Source organism: Salvia splendens, chromosome 3, assembly GCF_004379255.2.
Source record: "Salvia splendens isolate huo1 chromosome 3, SspV2, whole genome shotgun sequence".
Taxonomy (NCBI): domain Eukaryota; kingdom Viridiplantae; phylum Streptophyta; class Magnoliopsida; order Lamiales; family Lamiaceae; genus Salvia; species Salvia splendens.
Window position 1 is genome coordinate 9,138,721 of NC_056034.1, and position 7,875 is coordinate 9,146,595.

At 39.5% G+C, this 7,875-nt stretch overlaps 1 pseudogene; it reads right to left on the reverse strand.

The window, feature by feature from the left end:
* Positions 1 to 565: 565 nt before the first annotated feature.
* Positions 566 to 6,960, reverse strand: LOC121796527 (annotated as a pseudogene).
* Positions 6,961 to 7,875: the final 915 nt, after the last annotated feature.

A 7,875-nucleotide genomic window follows, 5' to 3' on the forward strand; every position in this document is an offset into this window, starting at 1 on the left:
CATTAAGTTAATAAGTTACAATTAAAAACTTGAACCACACAACAAAGATCTTTGCCTTCTACAAGTAACTTAATTAAGCTAAGGCTTATTCCTTGAACCTAGCAATAAACGGTCATAAATCTGTACGTGTGAAAGTAAAATAAAGATAAGAACTTTTTTAAAGATTTTACATTAAAAATTAATTTATAATTATTAATTAATTAAAAATAAATTACATACTAACCATATTACAACAATTTAAAAAAAAATTAAACTGAAATATTTGCATATTTAAAATAATTTTTTACTAAATAATGTATAATTAATTTGAATCAAGCTCGAAATCATGTTACAATTTCGCATAAAGTTTCTATATCATTCATTTCTTATTGCTACATAATAATATAACAAATAATAAAATTAATTTTAATTAAATTCAATTAAATTTAAAAATTAAGGATATTATATACGTGTGTACATTTATCTTTATTCAAATGTATATACGACTACTATTATAAAAAAACAAATGAAAGGTAAAAACGAAAATAAAAAATCAAAAGGTAAACTAGAACTCAGGTGTCTAAATTATAATGATATAACAATAACGTATTAAAAGAATCTGAAATATTTACGTCTAATACAGAATATGATACAAGAAAAATAGTCTAGGAAAAGAAAAAAATCCAAAAATATCTAAACAAAGAATAACAAGAGTGATAATAATCGAATGAGCAATACGAATCCTTGAGTTGGAGGCCCGCGGCCGGTGGAATCACTCTCATCATCCCAGGGATTCAAAGGGCTTAAGGTGGAACCCGACCCGTTATAATTAGGGTTAGACCCATATAACTCTTGGATACCCATAATATCGTCATTTGCAAGCTCCACTTTCCGGGTACCCGACGAAATAGTCGGGTACATAATCGCATCCTCAACAGAACTATGACCCAACCCCAGTAAATGCCCGATTTCATGAACCGCAACCGACTCCAGATCCACCGCCGACATCGGCGATCCGTTGATAAAATTACCGTCCGTCACCCAATTCTCCTCTCCGTCGAAGTGCAGCCAGCGTCCCCAGCACTCCGTCGAACGGCTCCCCGCTGAAGAATCCGATCCTCAGATCCGCGCGGTTAAATGTCGCCGTCTCCACGAACGTCAGCGGCGTCACCTCCGACCACCGCTCGAACGCCTTCACGACCTCCGACCACCGCTCGAACGCCTTCACGAAGATGCCTTTCACCAAGTCGGAGAGCTGGTTTGTTGAAGTTTGTTAAAAATTTTCATCCCACATCGGTGGGGATAGGATAGTTTGGGGGAGAGTTGCCTAGAAAAGGAACTCTCCTGCCCCATTTGTAAACATCCCAAATTCGTAATCTCTTCTCCGTCTATATATAAGCGGGCTCTGCAGAGGGTACTCGGAGACGTAGGCAATTTGACCGAACTCCGTTATCAAAGTTTCGGGTGTGTTCTTTCTTTATTATTTATTTTGTTCCGCATTTATTTCTGGCTTTATTTTCTGTTGGGATATATTCAATATTATTTGCGTGTTTAGTAGTAGTGTTTTGTACGGTTCTTTTGGGTGTTTTTATATTGTGATAAATACACCGACTGATAAATTTTGTTAGGAATCTGGTATTTAAGAGGGACAGTGTCCTCGCCAGTCTTTCCAAAGAATTTATTTGGAGAAGTAATTTTATCGAGTAGACCCCATTGGGTTAACTCTGAAATTACTGAATCGGTTCATTTCACTATTTGAGAGAAAATTACCCGGTTTTCTCAACAAGTAGTATCAGAGCCAAGGTTCGTCCTTGGTTCTATTTGTTTGTAATATTGAATACTTTATTTTGAGTCTGTAATGGCGGGTAATGATCAAGAAAACAAGGCTAGTTCTTCATCATCGTGGTCGAGGTTTCCACTGTCAAATATGAAATTGACGGTGGAGATATTTGACGGTACTGGCCATTTTGGTATGTGGCAGGGGGAGGTTCTAGACTCTCTTTTCCAGCAAGGTCTTGACATTGCCATTGAAGAAAAGAAACCAGAAGATATAGATGATAAAGATTGGAGTACCATAAATCGGTAAGCTTGTGGAACAATTCGGTCGTGTCTATCCAGGGAGCAGAAGTATGCTGTCAAGAATGAGACTTCTGCACATAGATTGTGGAAGACACTGGAGGACAAATTTCTGAAGAAGAGTGGTCAGAATAAGCTCCTTATGAAGAAAAGGTTGTTCCGATTTGAATACCGATCAGGTACCACTATGAATGAACACATTACTTTGTTTAACCAATTAGTAGCAGACCTGCTAAATTTAGATGTGAAATTTGAGGATGAGGATCTGGCATTGATGTTGTTGTCGTCTCTACCTGATGAATTTGAACATCTGGAGACCACATTACTCCACGGTAAAAAGAATGTGTCTTTAGATACTATATGTTCTGCTTTGTATAGTCATGAATTGCGAAAGACAGATAAAATGAAAGGCAAAGCAGTTACAGATGAAGCATTAGTGGCAAGAGGTCGTCAACAAGGCCGATCAAAGGAGAGAAGAGGAAGGTCCAAATCGAAAAAGCGAGTTGCCAAAGATGAGTGTGCTTTCTGTTATGAGAAATGACATTGGAAGAAAGACTGCCCAAAGTTGAAGAAGAAAGAAAAGGCTTCGCAAGATGCAAATGTTGCTGAATGCAAAAATGATGCGGAGTCAGATTGTTCTTTGAAGGTTTCACCTTCAACATCGCATCCAGACGAGTGGATATTGGATTCAGGTTGCACCTATCATATGTGTCCCATCAGGGAGTGGTTCTTTGATTTTGAAGAACTCAATGGCGGACTTGTTTACATGGGGAATGACAGTCCATGTAAGACAGCCGGGATAGGCTCAATCAAGCTACGGAATCAGGATGGATCCACTAGAATTTTGAAGGATGTGCGGTAAGTGCCCCAGTTGAAGAAGAATCTCATCTCATTGGGGGCCTTAGAATCTAAAGGCCTAGTTGTGATGATGCGAGATAGAATTCTTAAAGCAACTTCAGGAGCATTGGTGATGCTGAAAGGTGTGAGTAAGAACAATTTGTATTACTACCAAGGTAGTACAGTTGTTGGGACAGTAGCAACTGCAACTTCGAGTAATAAGAAGGATGCAGAGGCGACGAAGCTTTGGCATTTGCGATTGGGACATGCTGGTGAGAGATCATTGCAAATTCTCGCCAAGCAAGGATTATTAAAGGTACGAAGTCTTGCAAATTAGAGTTTTGCAAGCATTGTGTTCTGGGAAAACAACGAAGAGTGAAATTTGGCACTGCAATCCATAATACGAAGGGAATTCTGGATTACGTGCACTCAGATGTGTGGGAACCTGCCAAGACTCCGTCACTTGGAGGTAGACACTATTTTGTCACTTTTGTTGATGATTTTTCCAGGAGAGTTTGGGTGTACACTATGAAGAGCAAAAATGAAGTCCTTGGGATTTTTCTGAAATGGAAAGCTCAAGTTGAAAATCAGATGGGGAGGAAGATCAAGGTTCTCCGATCAGACAACGGTGGAGAATACAAGAGTGATCATTTCCAAGATGTATGCCAGGAGTGTGGCATAGTTCGGCACTTCACAGTGAGAAATACACCACAACAGAATGGAGTGTCAGAGCGTATGAATCGAACAATAGTAGAGAAAGTTCGTTGTATGTTGTCTAATGCTGGGCTAGACAGAAAATTTTGGGCTGAGGCCATCACATACGCTCAACACATTGTCAATCGTTTGCCATGTTCTGCCATTGATGGCAAGACTCCTTTAGAGGTATGGTCCAGTAAACCTGCAACTGATTATGATTCTTTGCATATTTTTGGTTCTATTGCATATTATCATGTGACTGAATCAAAGTTGGATCCACGTGCAAAGAAGGCTTTGTTTATGGGTTTCAGTGCTGGTGTTAAAGGATATCGGTTATGGTGTTTGGAGTCTAAGAAGACGATTGTAAGTAGGGATGTTACCTTTGATGAATCTTCCATGTTGAATAAGGTAAATCCAAATAGTAGTGATACTTTGCAGCAGATGGAGTATACACCGAAGCAGGTGGAGTTCGAAGAAGCAGTTGTGATCCCAACTACGAACACCACAAATGACTCTCCTATGGAAGAAGAAGAGTCAGATGATGAAGAGGTTCCACCCCAAGAACCTTCGCAGCAATCAGAGCCAATTGCAGTTAGGCGAACGAGGCGGGAAAATAAGAAACCTGCTCGATTTGCGGATATGGTAGCATATGCGCTTCCAGTTGTTGATGATGTTCCATGTATCTTTTCGAAAGCTATTGAAAGTTCAGAAAGCGATGGTTGGAAAGGTGCTTTGGAAGAAGAGATGCAACTCTTCAGAAGAACAAGACATGGAAGCTGATGCTATTGCCGAAAGGCAGGAAGACAATTGGATGTAAATGGGTTTTTGCAAAAAAAAGAGAGATTTCCTGACAGAAATGATGTTCGCTACAAAGCAAGATTGGTAGCTAAAGGCTACGCCCAGAAGGGGGGAATTGATTACAATGAGGTATTTTCTCCTGTTGTTAAACATTCCTCCATTAGAATTTTGTTGGCTTTGGTAGCGCAGTTGAATTTGGAGCTAGCTCAACTTGATGTGAAGACCGCGTTTTTACACGGTGATCTGAAGGAGGAAATCTATATGACCCAACCGGAGGGATTCAAGGTTGCTGGTAAAGAAAATTGGGTTTGCAAGTTGAACAAATCGTTGTACGGATTGAAGCAGTCTTCAAGACAGTGGTACAAACGGTTTGACAAGTTTATGAATGATCAGATGTACACAAGAAGCAAATATGACCACTGTGTGTATTTGCGCAGACTTCAAGATGGTTCCTACATCTACCTACTCTTATACGTTGATGATATGCTGATAGCATCAAAGAGCCAAGTTGAAATTGACAGATTGAAGGCTCAGTTGAGTAAAGAGTTCGAGATGAAGGATTTGGGGGAAGCCAAGAAGATTCTCGGCATGGAGATAATAAGAGATAGAGAAGGAGGCAAGCTTTGGCTGACACAGAAGCAGTATTTGACCAAAGTACTACAGCGTTTTGGTATAAATGATGATTCCAAACCTGTAAGTACCCAACTTGCTCCTCATTTGAAACTTAGTTCTCAGTTATCTCCAAATACGGAAGATGAGCGAGGATATATGGCAAAAGTTCCCTATGCTAACGCAGTTGGAAGCTTGATGTATGCAATGGTGTGTACAAGACCAGACATTTCACAGGCCGTTGGTACTGTGAGCAGATACATGCATGATCCAGGAAAGGGTCATTGGCAAGCTGTGAAATGGATTCTGCGGTATATTAAAGATACTGTAGATATTGGTTTGTTGTTTGAGCAGGATAAATCACTTGGTCATTTTGCAGTTGGATATTGTGATTCCGACGATGCTGGTGATTTGGATAAGCGAAGATCTACTACTGGCTATTTGTTCACTTTAGCGAGTGCGCCAGTTAGTTGGAAGTCTACCTTGCAGTCAACAGTAGCTTTGTCTACGACAGAGGCAGAGTACATGGCCATTGCTGAAGCTGTGAAGGAGGCAATTTGGCTTCATGGGTTGCTGAAAGAATTGGGTGTTGGTCAGAAACAACTTGAAGTATATTCTGACAACCAGAGTGCTATTCATTTAGCAAAGAATCAGGTCTTTCATGCAAGGATGAAGCACATTGATGTTCGCTATCATTTTGTGCGGGAAATTCTCGAAGAAGAGGAAATTGTCATCCGAAAGGTTCCAACTTTGGAGAATCCTGCAGATATGTTGACCAAGGTGGTGACGAGAGCCAAGTTTGAACATTGTTTGGACTTGGTTAATATTCTGCGATTTGGAGTTGGCGCTTGACTGCGCCAATATGAAAGCACTGCGAGTCGTATGTTTGGGTGGAGAAGATTTGTGTTCGGTGGGATTTGAAATTTTGCCAAGGTGGAGATTTGTTGAAGTTTGTTAAAATTTTTCATCCCACATCGGTGGGGATAGGATAGTTTGGGGGAGAGTTGCCTATAAAAGGAACTCTCCTGCCCCATTTGTAAACATCCCAAATTTGTAATCTCTTCTCCGTCTATATATAAGCGGGCTCTGCAGAGGGTGCTCGGAGACGTAGGCAACTTGGCCGAACTCTGTTATCAAAGTTTCGGGTGTGTTCTTTCTTTATTATTTATTTTGTTCCGCATTTATTTCTGGCTTTATTTTCTGTTGGGATATTGTATTCAATATTATTTGCGGGTTTGGTAGTAGTGTTTTGTACGGTTCTTTTGGGTGTTTTTATATTGTGATAAATACACCGACTGATAAATTCTGTTAGGAATCTGGTATTTAAGAGGGACAGTGTCCTCGCCAGTCTTTTCAAAGAATTTATTTGGAGAAGTAATTTTATCGAGTAGACCCCATTGGGTTAACTCTGAAATTACTGAATCGGTTCATTTCACTATTTGAGAGAAAATTACCCGGTTTTCTCAACAAGCTCCGGCGCGAACGCGTAGGTGAGCTGGCTCTTCTCCAGCGGCCAGCGCGGGCGGTTGGGGAAGAAGGAGTAGTGCGCGACCGTGTGGATCGTGGAGTTTGCGCTGTAGGTGTTCGATGATTTGCCTGAACGCATGGTGGATGTGCCGTTGACGATGTCGGCGTTGCCGCAGCGCGGGAGCACGATGTGCTTCAGCGTCGGCGCGTCGAGCTCACCGGTTTGGTTGAGGTTGAAGTTTAATTGGTAGTTTTTGACGGCGGATTCGAGGAATTCGTCGAAGTCGTCGGAGAAATCGTCATAGGAGTGTTGAGGTAGCCGAATAGTTGGAAATACTTTTTGAGGCTTGCTAGGCCTTGAGATTTCACGCCTTTCCGGCAGCCGTGGAGGGCGCCGAATGCATCCCAGATTGAAGCGTTTGGAATTATGGAAGCCGGAATCGATGATATGTTTGGAAAGAAATTAGCGGAAACTGGATTCAGATCGACGGAAGATGAATTTCATTATTGGTAAACCTATTATCAAGCTTTCAGCATTGTACAAAGAATTTATAAATTGAATTGAGAGAGAGAGAAGAGAGAACTGAGCTTAGTCGGGTTGGGTTAAAATATGAACTGTGTATTCTTCATTTCTGAGAAACTTCTACCACACGTTGTTTAGAATTTAGATACTTTCTATTCCGACTTTTCATTACCTTTTTATTTAATCATTATCGTCACCATTTTAAAATAAAATAGTAATAAAAATAGTGAACCTGGGCAAGATAGATTTAGATTAATATTGGTATTTTAGTTATTAGTGGCATTGTAATTCTCGATGAAATTAAGTGTCATGGTTAGTTTAAAATAAGTATGTGGCACTTTTATGTTTGTTTATTTGATTCGATAATTTTGATTTGCTTCTGCGGTGTGTGAATACAAATTAGAAAGATTCTGATAATTAAATAAAAATAGGTGGAAGAAAAGTCAGCAGCGCGAAATTGTTAGCTAACCGAACTTAATTATGTTGCGACTTTTTCAATGTTAACATAAGTCATGTCTTCGACGGCCATATATTCTAGTATTGTATTTTCATCTCAGGTTGTATTTGAATATTAAGGACTTTTAACTTGTACCTCCAAATGTCATCCTTTTATTGTATGGAGTATTTGTTTTTACTAAAATTGCTTTGTGGGTGTGTTTACATGGCATATAATGATTTACGTTTTTGTTAACTTATTCACTTCAATTCTTTTATTAATGGAGCTATTTAGCATTATTTAATGATTAAAATAAATATGAATATATTAGGGAGTTTATTATATAATTCGTTTTATGATGTTTTTTATACTAGTAATAAACTCTATTCAATTTATATTAACTGGGGTCGAGGGAGCAATTATTTTCGTGAGATGATCAAAATTTGTGGGAAAA